Genomic DNA, 18,332 nt, shown 5'->3' with positions numbered 1-18,332 from the left:
TTTTAAAGATGTTCGTGTTTGGGCATTCTGTGAGGAGCTTGCATGTCCTCCCACAGTCCACAGATATGCATCTGAGGTCAACTGCTGAGCTACGTGGATAATTGTGGCTCTGAGTGGGAAAGTTCCACCTATGTTCTGTGAGCCAAACTCTGTGGTTCACATCAGAGAGGACAGTGCTGATGAATGTCACTGTCATGGTCCTGGGCCATGTTGGCCCAGTATTCTTAGTTTTCATGTATTTTTGTATTTTGTTCCTTATGTGTTTTCCTCTTGTGACTTTTATCCCCTGTGTGCCCCTCTATGTATCTGTGAGCCCTCGTCTCCCCTCCTTGTGTTTCATTCCATGTTTCCCCAGCCCACTATGCCCGTGCTCTCTCTCCTCCTATTTGCACCTCTGTACTTCCTGTTTTACTTTGGGACTCCCGCACCTGTATACGTCATGTTATGTTCACCCCGCCCTGTCTCATTATGATTATCAGTGTCACCTGTGTTCCCCATGTGCTCCCACTTCCCTCGTTTACCCTCGGTGTATTTATGTCTGCGTCTCCCTCAGTTCTGTGTCGCGTTCTCCCTCATGCTGCGTGGATTTCCCTGTGTCTCTCTCCGGGTGTTAGTTTACTTTTCCCAGTTTAGTTTTGTATTTCCTACGTTCTGCCTCTCCAGCATTAAAGCTGTGATTTTTGAGTTCATCCCCGTGTCTGTGAGTTTTTGCATTTTGGGTCCTCCTCCTGCCTGCCACACAGCGATCCATGACAGTCACGAGACCTTTGCAAATGCAGTAAGGAAGCATTTTCCTGTGTATGCAGATATCCTTCATTCATCCTTTTTATATAGTCAATATGATTCTGAGAATTGTGATTTATTTTCAGTATATACGTTTTTATTGCAGCTTTTAATGACTTTGTTGAACTTGTTAGTGCTCCAGGATATGGTCTTTGTACACTGTAAAATCTAGTTAGTTCACGGAACTCATAAAAACTATGCAAACTCATTGCCTCAAAAAATTGAGTACAGTTTACTTAAGGTAATTAAGTTAGGGCAACTTACTCATTTTGAGTACACTGTACCACCTTGTTAGTTCCCAGAACTCTAAAAAAAACCAAAAACCTATGCAAACTCTTTGCCTAAAAAGCTTACTTAAGATGACTGTTAGGACAACTTATTCTATGCTAGTGTTCAGTATTAAGAATAACTTGATGTTTCTGACTGTACAATGCTAATTGTTTACCTACTGACAAACATTTCAAGTTCAACTAAATGAAAAAAATATTTGTGGTAACCTGAATATGATTAGAAACAATTAACAACACTTTTTGTAATGATGTTAAAATCAGTCCAACTTTTATTTTCAAACACAACAAAGTGTAACAGCCAACATACTGGACACTGTTCTGCTGAGCAACAAACAATTATATTGCCGTCACTGTTATAATCTTACAATGAAACAAAGTCTCAGATGTAATTATTCTGAAAATAAGTTTAGGCCTACCACAAGTTTGTTTTGTACTTGCATTACTTATGTAATCAAAATAGAATATTTATTGTTCTGTCACAAGTGCAGTCTCTGATTTAAACAACACATTTCTTTTTCATTCCAACACAGGAGCTGGAATGTTGTAATGTTTTAAGGATGCTTGTTTTATTGGGTGTGGGTTGGAGATGCAATGATAAGTACATCCTTAGTTCCTGTTGTGCTTTATCTTCTTCAGCCTTGCTCCTCCAAAAATGAGAACAAAATCAACCTCAGCTCAAAGTAGATTAAGAAGATTCGTTTAATTCAGGTGATTTATTACCAGTGTAAGGACTAATGTGTTATTAAGTAACGTGTTACAGTAACTATGTTATTATTGTGGTAATGAGCACGTTAACTAGTTATCATGCCAAAATCAGGAATGCGTTAGTTGTTGCTGAGATTTAGATAGGCTCATTATTCGTTACTTCGTGTGGTGGCTATGGTGAAGCTTCCACAGATTCAGTAACATTAGCAAGTGGTGGAGGCCAGCAGGTGGATGAGGGAAAGGGGAGGCAGGAGGAGAGACCCGAGGCGGCTGCCGGTCCGAGTGTCAGATCAACGATACACAAAATTCACGGTTCGGTTCGGTTCGATACTTTGGTGTCACGGTTCGATATTTTTTCGATACAAAAAAAATGTTCATGCCTTTTTAATTTGTCATTTATTAAAATTATAAATAGATATTTTAACTCAAAAGTACAGTTTTTAAATTTAACCCTAACCCTTGTGCATGTTTTTTATTTTGACAGCGAATGCGCACCTGCGGACCACTTATGTGCAGCCCCGGTTATATAGCTCGTCATATTGCAGCCACAGAAATTCTTTTGTCCATGAAACCATGAAGCTGCACTTTCTTTTTGCCTTATAGTCTGATTTGTCATAACTTCTCCGTTTTGTGGTAAGCTTTTCTTTGGCTGTCACTTCTTCACCCTGACCTGTCTTATTCGGCTCAGCAGAACTAAAATATATATCCTGCTGCTTTTACACACGCACTCACATAAGCTCAGCGATTCTCTGCGCGATCAACCTCTCACATGTTTAAGCTTGCTGCGGGAGATTTCACTTGTCATGTTTGCGTAGTAAGCTAACGATTAATAAGACGATGTCAGAGGAATTGGTGCACAAATTATCATCACTCACAGATCAGTGCTGTCGCTCTCTATACACAGTTCGCGCGATTGCAAAGTGAAAGCAAAAAAACAAGCGCAAATTCAAACGCGATTTCAATATGTCACATATTGACAGTGGCTCACCGATGCCAATGACATAATTACCCAGCTAAATTTCCGAAAGAATGCAAAAGCATTGACATATATTTTTCCTACAATAGCCCGACGGGCAGGGCAGAGATAGATTTTGGTAGCCCGACTGAAAGAATCGCTAGCCCGGGGACGTCGGGCTAGCGATATTGCGAGCCCTGTATCTGATCGAGGAATCACTCATCTTTGGAAAAGAGAGTTTATTACAGAGAAATGTCTCTTTCCAAAATAAAAGCTATACTATCCGCTTCTTCTGGGCTATATTCTCAGCAGCATATTAAACATATCAGGTCTCCATAAGGAGAATCCTGTGCTAACAGCTGTCTAAATGACTCGGCTAAAGTTAGTAGCATGCTTGTTGTTTTTGTCTTTGCACTAGGATGATGTCGGCGTAAATGTGCAGTCATATTCGTTGTGTTCCCACTAGTGCTTTCAGGTTAATCTCGTTGAAATGACCTTAACGCCACAACACGGCAAATCTCCGTTAACGAGCTACCGCCGATCGCCCCGTGCATGGGGCTACATGGCCAACACGTTAACGAGCTAACTGCGCTAACACACTAGTTCCCACCCATGTAATTGAGCATTGCATGGCACATCCAACATACTGTTTTACTTTAGTCCATGACGTGCTTACCTTCAGGGTCATACGTCACATGAAAACCAAAATAATTCCAAACGCCAGATCTGAATGAGGGTGGGCGAGGTCCATGTTGCAAGGAGAGCTTAACTTCTGTCTCGCTAGCTTGCCCTGCGCTCTTCCTTCTGACTATGCTGTCTGTGTGGAGCGCTCAGTGGATCTGCGCTCGACAGTGCAGCCTAGGTGGAGTAGTCAAACGCAGATTCACTGAGCACTCAACACAGACAGCCTCGTCAGAAGGAAAGTTGATAAAATAAATTACAAATTTTGTATTGTTCGATACATACGCGTACCGAACCGAAAGCACTGTATCGAACGGTTCAATATCGATACGAATATCGTTGCACCCCTAATATATATATATATATATATATATATATATATATATATATATATATATATATATATATATAAGTTTAGGTGGAGTTTATTTTCATTGTGCTGACTTTCTCTATACAGCTGGGTGGGTGCTATGATGCTACTGATGTTGAACTTTATTTTGTTCATAAGGTTAATTATTAGAGTTGCCAACCGTCCCGTAAAAAACGGAATCGTCTGGTATTCAGAGAAAATATTACACGTTTCGTATTGAGGTGAGAAGGAACAGTTTGTCCTGGACTTCAGCTACAATGAAAAAGACACAAAGCTGGAGTTATTCTGTGTCTTTGCTGCACAGCTGCCTCTTCTCCCCCCTCCCTCTCCTGTTTCTACTTCAATCATGAAACTGATCAGTGATCAGCTGATCGTCTCTCTTGTTTGTTTATCGCCCACTTTGCGCCAGAAAGAGGACACCAGCGGAGGTCGCATTAAACAACAGCAGCACGTTTAAGCTTGATCAGCTGTTGTTAGAATTTATTTAATATTAATTTCTAGTATCAGCTGATGTTTGCTGGAGCCACAGCTGTAAAGCTGCTGGTCATGATGTCGGTTTGGATATGTGGTGAGAGGGAAACATGAAGATGAAACCAGGAGATGTCCTTACTGAATCATCAGAGCTGAACAGGTGATGGAGAAACAGGTTTACCTTTTAGGTGACATGGATGAGTTGAAGTTATGAACTGTTTCTGAGAGACAAATAACACCAGGATCCTTTTCTAAGTAGCTGACAGCTGGTAACTGTGCAGGGGTGGATCTAGCAAAGTGTTGCCAGGGGGGCAGGTAGGGCATTAACAGGGAAAGTTAGAAATATTTGCTTAAAAATATACTGGTGGCAGGGGTGGGGGCCAAAGCCTAAAGATCCTACACCCAACACCCCCAACCCTGCAAACCCATTGATCACAAATAATGTGGTGATAGAATATGGAATTTATTATTAAGACTTTATGCATATGGTGAGCTAACAAACAGTAGACACAATACACACATTCAAATACAGTGTGTGTGTGTGTGCGTGCGTGTGTGTGTGGGGGGGGGTCTTTAGGCTTTGGCCCACACCCCTGCCATTTTTACTATTATATTTTTAAGCAAATATTTCTTACTTTTATTTGAACATTCAGTTTCCTACCATCTGCTCTTAAAGGGTAATAGCCAGGCAACCCGTCCTCCCCCATCGCGCGCGCGCGCGCGCGCACACACACACACACACACACACACACACACACACACACAGTATAATTCACACCCTCATTATAGTGTATACATATTTATGCCATTTTACACCATCAAACTTAGCTAAGGATGAAGAACCTTTTGTTCTATTTGTAATAGCTAAAGAACCATCTACAAAATTAAAAGGTTCTTTGACGTATGATGGTTCTTTAAAGAACCATGAAGGCATCTGAAGAACCATTTAAGAACCATAATTTTTCTGAGAGTACTGTTACAGCAACACACATGCACTACTGGTGCCCCACACAACAACTCAATGTACACTATGTGAAGCAGCCAAACACAGGCCTTCTGCTCTCGTTAATCTATAGCACCACATCATCAGTCAGTCACCTGTGACTTTGCCTCTTCACCTCTGAGCTACAACATGGCAGAGCTGCCTCTGTCACCTGATGAATAACAGTGAGACACTCCACATACATGCAGTCACACATGTGCTTCAAATACAACAATGAACCAACAAGTCATCATCCAGTTTCACCAACAAGTCATCATCCAGTTTCACCTGTGACCTTGTGTCACCATTACTCTCTGAGCGTTGTGTTGGTTCTGTCACCTGACAAATAGGACATACATGAGAATAAGAATAAAATGTGGAGCTGCTTCAGTGTTTCTGTCACTTTGTGCAGATCTTGACTCATCAGTAATGTTTGTAGGCTGAGTGCATTTTTAAAACAATTTGTGCAAACTGCACTACAAGGTGGAATATTTGCAAAATCATGACTACCTCATGATATTTTGTCTCTAAAATTTACCCTATGAATATGTCAGTGCCATTAGGATGAAATTATTGTGTCACCAACATTTTAACATTAGACATATCACTTTAACAGCCTCTGTAAACTAATATCCTGGCTTACTCGAGGCTGCCGTTTTCTCTGACAGTTTCAATCAAAATTAGAAAAATGCTGCTCTGTGACTGACAGAAATACACAGTAAATTTCCTAGTGTTAAATCAGCAGTGTTAAAGTGTATTTACTCTAATAGAGTCATTATAACAACAGCTGGAGCAAAACGACTCATTTTCAAACCGAGAGGATTTTTCACAACGCCGTTTTCTTCACCTCAGTTACATGGTAAGTTGCTCATATTCACTTATTAAACTAACAATTTGACATTTTAAACACAGGTAGCACGTTAAAATAAGGTTACCTTCCTTTTGTCCATGTTTATTATATATTTCATTTTGTACCAGAAGCAATTGTGATACTGTCTGCATGCCTACGTAAGGTTGTTAATTAGCTAAAAAGTTGACTGATATCAGTGTTGGACTGTAAGACTTGTTATCAAAATTTATTTCCGAAATTCCATTAAATTAAACCCTCCATGTGTTGGGAGCTACATATTAACGTTAGCTAGCTAACTAGCATTTTGGCTAACCTTGGCGGGCAGTTCGCTCATTGGTTTGTATTTGTAGTGAGTTAACTTGATGTTAACTAATGAGGGTATTGACACAAGTTACCCCGCTACTTTTTCCATTTTGGTTACCCGACTGTTCAGTATTTTAAGCTAAAGATGAAAAGAATACTGACTCCCTAGTGATAAGTTAGATCAGACAAACGATTAAAAGTACTAGTAATTATTTTCGTTTTATATTGTGGATTATCTCTCATGTAAATGAAATACTCATTCAGCATAGGCTAAAAACTACAAAGAGCTGAAACACCTTGTTACACTGAAATAAAAGTAACATACAGTGTAAGAAATATCACTACAAGGCTGTTTTGCTGGTATTTATAGGACTGTTTTAATATTCACATTTTCTGTTTACTGTAGTTCAATAAAGAGCACTGACTATAAGAAATTACTGTGCACAGGAAGGATGTTGCTTAAAGCAAAATTGGGAGGTGTGCAGAAATTTGTTAGAGTATCTGAGCCAAGCCTTAAGGAGTTTTTGATTGCCGGTAAGAAACCAATATTCTATAAAAAAGGTGTACAAGGGGCTTTAAGTTCTTTTTGTTATTTAGTCTCTTCAAATTGCATTTTAGGATTAATTGAAAATGATCTGCGTTTGGAATCATCTTGAATGTATATTTAGTGGAAAAACTGTATAATGTGAGTGTCACTCCTTTTAATCTACCACTTATCAAGCATGTTAGCGGCACTTAATAATTTAGTTTTTATTTACCTGAGTCACTTTTGAAAAAGTATCTTGACATGATCTTCATTTTAGGCTACAAAACATTAAATGTCATGTAATCTTTTTGTTTACACAAAGTTGTGTGCTTGTTTCCAGCATTTGCAAATTTTGGTGTGCCAGCCATAACAAAAGGTGTGAAAGTTTTTGATAGTTCAGGGACTGAGTTGGATGATGATGTATTTGAGCATGTAGTAACAGATCCCTCAACTAGGGTACTAACCATCAAATATGAAACAGGTTTGTTTGAGTGATTTGTGTTTCATTGGATGTCTTTTTTTTTTGTATCATTACTACATTGTTTATTAAAAAGAGTGTATGTGTCTATGGACGGACCGTGTAAACTCATTTGTTTTGCTCCTGTTTTTGAGGTCTGGAAACAGCTTCTGCAGAAGTGTCTCTTGAGCAGTCCCAGTTATCATCGTCACATTCATCAGATTCACAGACAGCCCTTTGAGGAAACGTCAGCAGCTGGATGCAGAAGCTAAGCAAGTAACAGTTAACAGATTTCCACATTCTTCTAATAGTGTCATTTTTGTTTGTAGTTTAAGTGTTCTGAACTGCAGTTGTTATATCAACACGTAGAATGCTTTTATATTGTGTCTTCCAGTTGGTGGAATCCATTCTCACCAGCAAACCTGGTGGAGAATGGATTCCTCTCCAAGGAACATTATTATGATGTCGAGGGTGGCACTGGGTACTTGGCCTGGAGGATTAAAACCATACAGAGATGCACTGCTAAAGAGAGGCGATTAACATCTGGAGGTAACATTTATAATTCAGTGGAAATACATAATATAGTTCCAAATTGTGGTTCTGTATTAATAATGGTTATCAAATGTTGTTATTAGTTTTGATAAAGCTGTATTTCATATTGTCTAGCACCAGGAGATGGATCATCGGGTGAAGACCAGTGTGGTGGACCAACTGTCAGATGAGAGTTGCAGTTTGTTACAGAGAGGTTACTGAGTGAGGATGAGTGCAAGAATACAATCTCTCTGATGAAACATTCAGCTGATGAAGACACACTCAAGAAGAAGATGAAGTTGACATTTGTTTATCGGCACAACATGGTCCTTGACCCCCTGCTGTCAAGCAACATACTGTCTGTGTTTCCACGTTTCAAAGATATCAAAGGCTTGGTGAATATTTTTCATTACTTTGACAATGTAAACACACTTTAATATTTTGTAGAAAGCAGATATAATTCTCTATCCCTGTTACAGATCGAACAGGAGTGTATACTGATGTTTGGTGAGGATGTATCAGGCAGGTTGCTGGAGAGGTGGCCAACAACATTCAAAAGAAAGATTATCCAACAAGGCAGAAAGCTTCCTTCTACCAGTGACCTGAAAGAACTCTTGCTGGCAGCTGACTCTCCTGAGGATGCCACTGAAGTAAATGCTGACATTGGTATAATGTTTGTCACAGAACAGCTGTCTTTTTTGTATTTTGGGTCTACTCATACATTTTGTCAATCCAGATGCATTGAAATTTGTTGTTGATGATGATTCAACTTTATTGAAAACAAATATTTTTTTCAGGCTGGGACAGCAATTCTATTGCTATTACATCTGATTCCACCATCTGGTCAGGGTCAGGGTCAGGTTGTGTTTCATCTGTGGAGACACAGCTCATGTCACTACACTTGTTGCTAATCTACACTTTTTGGTTCATAGGCCAATAGGGCTGGGCCATATTATACCGTTCACGGTAATACCGGTATAATGTTAGGCAACGATAGGAAAATGAAATATCGCGATAGAATGGGAGTAAAACGCGCATGCGCAGTGCCTTTGTTTTCATACGCACATGGCCGATTGTTGAGTGAAACAAATGAACCAGAATTGGTTTGTAAAAATGGTGCAACTTCAGTGATGTGGAACTGGTTTGGCGTTTGTCCGTCAGATACACAACAAAGCACATTTTTTGCAGAACATGCAAGCGGCCGTCGTTATTGTCGTATTTGTCGGACTAAGATGCTCTTAAATCTGGGAGTAATCTGGGTCCTAAACTCCGTACCTTCAGGTCAAACGAACACTGCAGCATCACTGAGAGTTTAAAAACTGTCTAAATTCTTTCATCTTTAATAAAACGATCAGCATTGCTGCTTTACCAGGTGTAACTATGAAGTTTAACTTCCAGGCATCCATGAAAACAAAATTTATTACATTTAACGGAGTTAGAAGTTAGCAGGAAGCTAGTGGAAGTTAGCTCGCTAGTTTCGCTAGTTACCCAAGCATGATATTGCATGTTCTGACTGAGAGATTTCTGAATAAATTCAAACGTACAGCTCTGCTATCACTTCCAACATAAATGAAGACGGGAAACTAAACAGCAGTGACGTTTGTAGGGTTACTGAAGTTGGGCTAGCTGCTATATAATGATGTGCTACGTGATCGCTAGCGACACAGCTATGTTAGCATGACATAAACAGTGAAGCTGGAGGACGAACACTAACATTTTTCCACTTATAAAAGTTAACGTGCCTGATAGTTAGAGACAAATGCAATCACATGGCAGGATGCTGTAAATGGACCAAACTTCAGTCAGGAGAACAACTGAGATAATCCATCCACAATACGAGGTTAGTCATTAATATACTGCAACAACATGGGAATAGAGCAGCTGCCAGAGAATTCAACATTAATGAATCAATGGTACAGAAGTGGAGGAAGCAAGAAGAATGAGTTTAATAAAGTTTGATTTATCTGACTGCTTTGTTTCGCTTAATGTGCCTTATAATCCCGTGCACCTTATGGTCCGAAAAATACGTACTGCACACTGCAGTTTAATGTTGCAAAGCACCTCTTTTTAACTTCAGTGGATATTATACATGGTTATGCTCAGGATATGTCAGCCCATTTCTACTGGAAATGCCTTTTGGTTAAACTTTCAGCAAGGAATTTGTATTCGCACTGTTAAATTTTTATATAGCTTTAATGTACATAAAAACCAGCTTCTTGTTTAAGTGAAAATAAAAGGAAGGTTGTCTTTTTGCACTAGTAATGTTGTGGAGTTGTATTTTGTCTTGCATAAATTATATCGTCAGTTATATCGTTATCGCAAATTTTCAAATATATATCGTGATAAATATTTTTGGCCATATCGCCCTGCTCTATAGGCCAACATAAGGATATCTTTGACCTCACAGAACAGCAAATCAACAGCTTTTTACCAGCTTATATTATCTGAAACAATGATGATCATGCAGCAGTGTTTTTTTAAATCTACGTAGATTCACAGAGTTAACAAGATTCAGCTCTTTGCGTCACACTAAGATTTACTGCTCTTATTAACATTATTTGCCTTCATTAAATTAGTCAGCACAGCTCTGTGAAGAGCATCTGTGCCCAGCTGTGATCAGCTGATCGTGGAAACAGGAGGTGATGAATGCGTCTCTGCTGCTTGGACTGATGTTCAGCGAGTCACACACAGATCCTACAGTCATTCATTCACTGAGTGATTCCAGCTCCCACAGGGACCAGACTGAGTCCAAGTCCAGGTGAATGAATGCTGAGTTTCCTGCTGCTAAATGCTAACATACAGAAGCTCCAAGGGCGTAGATTTGGCATGGACGGAAGATAACAATAAATAATGATTAGCTCCCCCTGCTGGTTCAAATATCTGTTTGTGTTTTTTCTCTGCTGAATGTGTCCTTTCATAAAGGACGCTCCAGTTTCTCCTCAGCTAAAGGAGACTTTAAAGGGAGCACTGAAGCTCCTTTCCTTCATGTTGGCAGATTGCACTGGCCATGATTTTGGCTGCAGACACTCAGACACTTCCTGTCACATCTGTCACTGTGGAGCTCTCCTAAGCAACACTATCCAACCTCCACCTGCAGCAGCTTGCACTGTAAGCAGGAGAAGCTGGACAAAGTGTTACAGAGGGGCTGTGAACGCAGCAGCAGCTCTTCATTCTGCCTGCACATGTATCTGCTCCTGCTGGATTCCTCTTGATTTTATGATAAACATATATTTCTGAAATATTTCCTCATATCCTAACATGCTGACGCTCGTCCTCTGTGAGCAGTTGGTGTCTTGGCTCAGGTGATCAGTTTCTGTTTCAGGTCACTTTCTACATGCTGATCATAACATGCAGGTGACCTCAGTCAGAAGGATGATCCAGGTGTTCTTTTTACCTGTCTGCTGTGGTTTCTTACAGATACCAGACTGTATCAGCTTGGAGCTTTTGTCCACAGCTGTTGGCTGGACACTCAGATAAACACTAACTCAAAACTACACTCAGATGTTATGTTTAACCTTTGTAGAAAAGCCCCAGAGCTCTCTCGCTCTTCCTCACTTTGCAGAAGACCAATTAGTGATCAGAGTGCATCACACCTGTAGTCTTCACATGCCTGAAGCAGAGGAAGGGCCATGATGAGACAAATCACTGTTTCTGGATCCTTTATTCCTTTTCATTAGGACTGGATCTGTGTGTGCAGATGAAACACGTAGTTCCTGCTTTTCCTTATTTGTCATGGATTTGCTGTGTTAGTGAGTGATGGTTGTACTTGTAAGCTCAGGTCTGCAGGTTTCTGCAGGTGTTAGCATGTCTGGTGCTGGCAGTCACGCTTTGCTTCATAAGCTGAGGCTAAGTTGTTGTTTCTTGCTGTTTGTTATGATCTACTTTATTCATCACTTTTCCAGAACCACAAGCAACTCCATGTCCCTGTGTGACCTCAGTCAACACTCCTGCCATTAGAATCAGACATCTTCTTATGTTCTGGTCAGTCATCCTGCTCCTGCTGGTTTCTTCTTGATATTAAAATAAACATACACTACAAAAAAAGAGAGGAACACTTGAACAACACAATGTAACTCCAACACAAACACACCTCGGTGAAATCAAACTGTCCACTTAGGAAGCAACACTGATGTTGTGTAATGGAATAGACAACAGGTGGAAATTATAGGCAATTAGCAAGACATCCCCAATAAAGGAGAGGTTCTGCAGGTGGTGACCACAGACAACTTCTCAGTACCTTTGCTTTCTGGCTGATGTGTTGGTCACATTTGATCAGTGATTTCACTCTAGTGGTGGCATGAGACGGAGTCTACACAAGTGGCTCAGGTAGTGCAGCTCATCCAGGATGGCACATCAATGTGATCTGTGTCAAGAAGGCTTGCTGTGTCTGTCTGTATAGTGTCCAGAGCATGGATGCACTACCAGGAGACAGACCAGTACATCAGGAGACATGGAGGGGGCCGTAGGCGCGGAAAAACCCAGCAGCTAGACCGCCACCTCCACCTTTGTGCAGGAGGAGCACTGCCAGAGCCCTGCACAATGACCTCCAGCAGGCCACAAATGAGCAGGTGTCTTCTCAAACAGTCAGAAACAGACTCCATGAGGTTGGCATGAGAGCCTGACATCCACAGGTGGGGCTGTGCTTACAGCCCAACAATGTGCAGGACAGAAGATTGGCAACTTCGCCACTGGTGCCTTGTGCTCTTCATAGATGAAAGTAGGTTCACGTTGAGTAGATGTGACAGACGTGACAGTCTGGAGATGCCATGGAGAACGTTCTGCTGCCTGCAACATCCTCCAGCATGGCCAGTTAGGCAGTGGGTCAGTAATGGTGTGGGGTGGCATTTCTTTGGGGGGGCGCACAGCCCTCCATGTGCTTGCCAGAGGTAGCCTGATGCCCATTAGGTACCAAGCTGAGATCCTCAGACCCTCAGTGAGACCGTGTGTTGGTACAGTTGGCCCTGGGTTCCTCCTAATGCAAGACAATGCTAGACCTCATGTGGCTGGAGTGTGTCAGCAGTTCCTGCAAGACCAAGGCATTACCGCTCTGGACTGGCCCGCCCATTCCCCAGACCTGAATCCAATTGAGCACATCTGGGACATCTTGTCTTGTTCCATCCACCTACAACACGTTGCACCACAGACTGCTGAGGAGTTTGTGAATGCTTTAGTCCAGGTCTGGGAGGACATCACTCAGGAGACTATCTGCCACCTCATCAGGAGCATGCCCAGGCATTGTAGGGAGGTCATACAGGCACATGGAGGCCACACACACTGAGCCTAATTTTGACTGGACATTGGACATTACATCAAAGTTGGATCAGCCTGTGTTTTTTTTTTTTTTACTTTAATTTTGAATGTGTCTCCAAATCCATATCTTCATGTGTTTGATTTCTGTCGATAATTCTTGTGTTGTTTTTTTGGTTTTTGTCAGCACATTCAACTATGTACGAACAAAGTATTAAGATTATTTCATTCATTCAGATCTGGGATGTCTTATTTTTGTGCTCCCTTTATTTTTTTTGAGCAGTGTATGTTTCTGACATATGCTGACTTATTTCCTCAGATACTAACGTGCTGACGCTCGTCCTCTGTGAGCGGTTGGTGTCTTGGCTCAGGTGATCAGTTTCTGTTTCAGGTCACTTTCTACATGCTGATCATAACATGCAGGTGACCTCAGTCAGGAGGATTATCCAAGTGTTCTGTTTACCTGTCTGCTGTGGTTTCTTACAGATACCAGACTGCATCAGCTTGGAGCCTCTGTCCAGAGCTGTTGGCTGGTCACACAGATGAATAAGAAAAGTTCAAGGTCAAATGAGGAGAGAACTATCCCTGCAGTAGACAGCTCTGTGGCGATGTGTTTCAGTACAGTAGTTACTTTATAGGTGATAACAGTCTTCCCTGGGTTAATGCACAGTTTCCACTATTCAACATCTGAGTAAAAATAGTTGATGTTGTGCTTTGATGATGAAGATCCAAGAAAAGGAACGTCGACATGTCCTGTACAGCGTAACACCCGCCTGTACACACGGCATCAAAAACGATAATCTGTTTGTGTTTTTTTTTTAAGCCAAATAACTCTTTAAAGTACAAGCAAGAATACACATGACATACAAGAACCAGTAAACTAAACACGTGGCCCCTCTACAGCAAACGTACATCACACACTTTATATGTCACAATAAATGGAAAGAACTGCAGTTCATAGTGCTGTGACAAAGGATTCACATCTTTCCTCTTTTCTTATTTTTGTACATGTTTCAGATCATCAAACAAATGTTAATATTAGACAACGATCACCCAAAATAAATATGGAATTCACTTTTTAAATGATCATTGAATTCTTGGGGGAAAGTTTTTAAAACCTACCAGCCAAATGTGAAAAAGTGATTGGTAACAAGAACTGCAATCAAGCTCTTTTGTTAACTAGCAATGAGGAACTTTGGCCCACTCTTCTTCTTCTTCTTCTGCTTTTTTATAACCTTGTATTTTGTCATTTTCATGACAAAAAAGCACTAGCAAAACAAAAACAAGTACAAGCAGGCAACCAGGATGTTAACATTCTCTGACATAGGACCATGGAAACCAAACAGACCAAGACCAACGAGAGAGAGATTTCATAAGGGGAGTTTATAACCTTATAGTACAGCGTTCCAGGATTCTGTTTCAGTCACTGAGGTATCTAGTCACAAAGCTCCACCTCTGTGGGAAGATGTCCAGTTTCAGTTGCAAACTTGCTGTCACTCTCCTCCTATTGTTTTTTTAGCTATCAATAGGAGTATTGTTAGAATAGTTTCTGTCGGGACTATAGGTCTAGCTAGGTATAGATCCTAAAAGAGATGTGATTGGATTTATTGGAGAAATAAGTTGGAGGATTTTGTCTGTTTCTTTTTTGATTCTTGTCCAGAATCCTTGGATTAATGGACAATCCCAAAATGTATGTGAATAATCTCCTGTTTTCCCACATTTTCACCAACATAGTTCTATATCAGGTTCTTTATAATGTGAGGAGATAACAAGAGCTGTATTAAAAATCTGAATTAAAATTTCCAGTCAAATTCTCTCCACAGTTGACTGTTTATTCCTTTGCAACAGCTTTTGGAGAGCTCTTCCCACACATACATCATCAGTAATTTTAACATTTAAGTGTAGTTCCCATTTCTCCTTAATACATCCCTATTTTAGCAGCATTTATTTATAAGCTTTTTGCATACAAATCCATCTAAGTCTTTAGAGGGGAGTTGGAACTGTTTCTGAAGCTGGTTAAATGACTCGAGCTTTGTTCCATTAAATACTTGATATATTGTATGAAGGCCTGGATTGGCCCACGTCTTAAAGCTACTGTCCCACACAGAAGGCTGGAATTCTAGATTGCCTCTCACTGGTACGGCCTTTGAAACAGATAAATGACTACAGATGCTTGTTTTCCACATCTTCAGAGTATGTTTTATCCAATCATGAATGCAAAGTTGGGTTTTTGACCAACTTTGCATTCATGAGAGGTAGTGTTAATAAGACATGTTCTTAGCTGTACTTTCTTCTATCTGGATCAAGATTTCTGATCATTTCTAAGTTCGGCAGCCCCAGGCAGAGTGCCAAGTCTTATTCTGCGTCTCTTTTTCTGCCAAATGAATGTGGAGATTTGTGTATTTAGTATATCAAAGGTGGACAGAGGGACTCTTAAAGGTAATGTTTGGAATAGAAACAAAAGACAAAAAAGGTTCATCCTCACCACTTTGGCTGCTCCAAGTAATGAAAGGGTCAGAATATCCCATTGTGTTATGTCTTTCTTTATTTGTCAAATGAGCTTATTATAACTGGCTTTAAAAAAATCGCTGGGATGTTGGTGTGGGCCCACTCTTCTTTGAAAAATAGCTTTAATTCAAACACATCATTCATTTTCAGCATGAATGGCCCGTTTAAGGTCACGTCAAAGCAGCTCGGTCCAGACTTTGACTGACCAAACCTTCATTTTGCTTATTTGCTGCTGTATTTCACATTGGTCTTTCACACAGGGCAGCTAGGTTTGGATAACTTTCCCCCCTTAATTAATCATGATTTCAAAACTTCTGTATTTACTCGCATCATCTTTGTCTAAAATGACAATCTGTATGCTCGAGCTAGCACCACTCCTGTGCCAGAGGCAGTTCCCAGCATTTGGTCTCTGGCACAGGCTCAGGTGCCTGACAGGTGTACCCATCTGTCAGTAGAGAATGGCGGGGGAGGGGCAGCAGCACATTGCATTATTGGTTACTCTGTTGGCCCTCTGCCTCCATCCTTCAAGTATTGACTTTCCTTTGATATGAATCTAATGTCAACAGGTTTTGTCTGAGGGAACATTTGGAATGAACACTCACTGAATTAAGACATGAAACCAGCTCTCCTCTCTGAGTCCCTGAATACTAGCAGTTCTTGGGAAGCCAAACCTCTCTGATGTATGTAGTATATCATGATCCATAAAGATTATATAGACATATTCATTTTCCTTGTTTCAAATAATATGAACCAATAAAAAACAATTAATCAGTCTGATTGATGCTGAGTCTTCCCTCGGACTGGGGTTGTTGAACTTCAGGACACACATGGACACAATAAGTAGTAGGGAAGCTAGACAGGAAGTTGAAACTTATTTTCCATAATAAACCAGAAAGATGTAGATTAAAAAAAACCCACACGTATAAGATAGAGGGAAACATGATGCATGAGAAAAACGACATGGATTTACAGTAAAGTCAAAACACAGTGAGGACCCAGAGCAACAACACAAGCTGGCATCTGTCTCACTCCATAGATGAAAAGCGCTGTCATGCCGCTTCACATCACTTATGAATTCATCAACAAAGAAGAAAGCATTTGCAGACACTGAGAATAAAAATGCTAACACCACCATCATCCAGCTGCAGACTCCAGGACAATGTGTCTGCAGAGCCCTCATCGCTCCTCTGTTTGTCTGGGCGTCACATCAGGAGGGAGTGATGAGCTATAATCATGTTCTGCTTTGAAGCTTGAGCTGTCTGGCTGAGGAGACTGTAGGCAGAGCTGTGCTCTCTGGGCTGAAAACATTTTTCATTGACAAGGGAAATAAAGCCCCGCAACAGATTTCAGACCTTTCCAGGGTGTACCCTCCTTTCACACTGTGGTAACTGGCATGGGTTCCAACCCCCCTGAATTGGATAAGTATAAGAACATGGATGGATGGATAGAATTCAAAGAAAAAAGAGAAATAGTTTTATCAACAGGTCATGAAAGGAGTTTTGTAAACTGGCTCATTTCTGATTAAAGACTGTGCAAAGAGCAGAGGCTCCATTTAAACTGCCCCAGTTGTATTGGTCTGTGGCTCTTTTCTTATCCCTTTAAAACTGCTCAGAATGTGCACGCTTCGTTTTGTGTAACTGTTTTTAAATCACTGTAGGAACCACATAAGCTAGTGCAATAATTTTATTTGCATATGAAACAGGAGGAGTTGTACTTACATCTTCCATCAGCTTGTCCTAAGTGACGGTTTCCTTCCACATATAGCTTTGCAAAAATTGCATAAAAAGCACTTCCATCCATCCATCTTCTTCCGCTTTATCCGGGGGGGTCGCGGGGTTAGCAGCCTAAGCAGTGAAGCCAAGACCTCCCTCTACCCAGCCACCTCTTCCAGCTTATCTGGGGAAACACCAAGGCATTCCCAGGCCAGCTGAGAGATATAATCTCTCCAGCGTGTCCTGGGTCTTCCCCGGAGCCTCCGCCTGGGGGAAAATGCCCAGAACACCTGACCTTGCAGCAACAAAAACACAATATTCCAGGAACATGCCTTGCCGATCCGATCAACTGTTTGTAACATTTCCTACATTGGAATAGACGTCAGCGCGAACTATCTCATGTCCGCCATTACCTGCGCGAAACTGGAAGTGACGTCATTTTTGCGGAAAATGTAGTTTTTTGCCTCCAGGGCCTCATTAGTTTAAAAGTTATGTTTGACTTTATGCTTTTCTGTATCGCTTCTGGGATGCCTAGAACTCAAATTGCTCTGCTGGAAAAAAGACATGTTTGCTGGGTATATGTGCTGTTCAGTTGTGCATATTGCAGTTGTGATCAATGACCTTTCACACCGCAGATTTTCCTCAGATAGTTCAGGTTTATTCCCACAGTTGTTGAGTTTTACTGGGAACTTATCTGACCAGCATCATTTTAAACATATAGAATCTTTTTTGACAGCATCAGAGCTCACGGCCGATACACTTGCGTCAGATGTCAACAATCGAATTGCCCCCAAATTTTACAATACTTTTTACAAAAAAAGGTAAATATGAACCTTCTCCCTGTCTCATTAGCTGTCATCCATAGTGATGTTGTTGGTAATGGCAGTTTTACTGATGTTCAACCCAAGACAACTCTGAGTCTGCATGTTTGTGTTAAAGTGTGAACATCAAACTATATGAC

This window comes from Aulonocara sp. 'chitande type north' Nkhata Bay, linkage group LG3, assembly GCF_057382095.1.
Source record: "Aulonocara sp. 'chitande type north' Nkhata Bay isolate Kocher_YH1m ecotype deep benthic linkage group LG3, A_spYH_male_GT1.1, whole genome shotgun sequence".
In the NCBI taxonomy this organism is placed as follows: Eukaryota; Metazoa; Chordata; class Actinopteri; order Cichliformes; family Cichlidae; genus Aulonocara; species Aulonocara sp. 'chitande type north' Nkhata Bay.
This window is presented reverse-complemented; position numbering follows the sequence as displayed.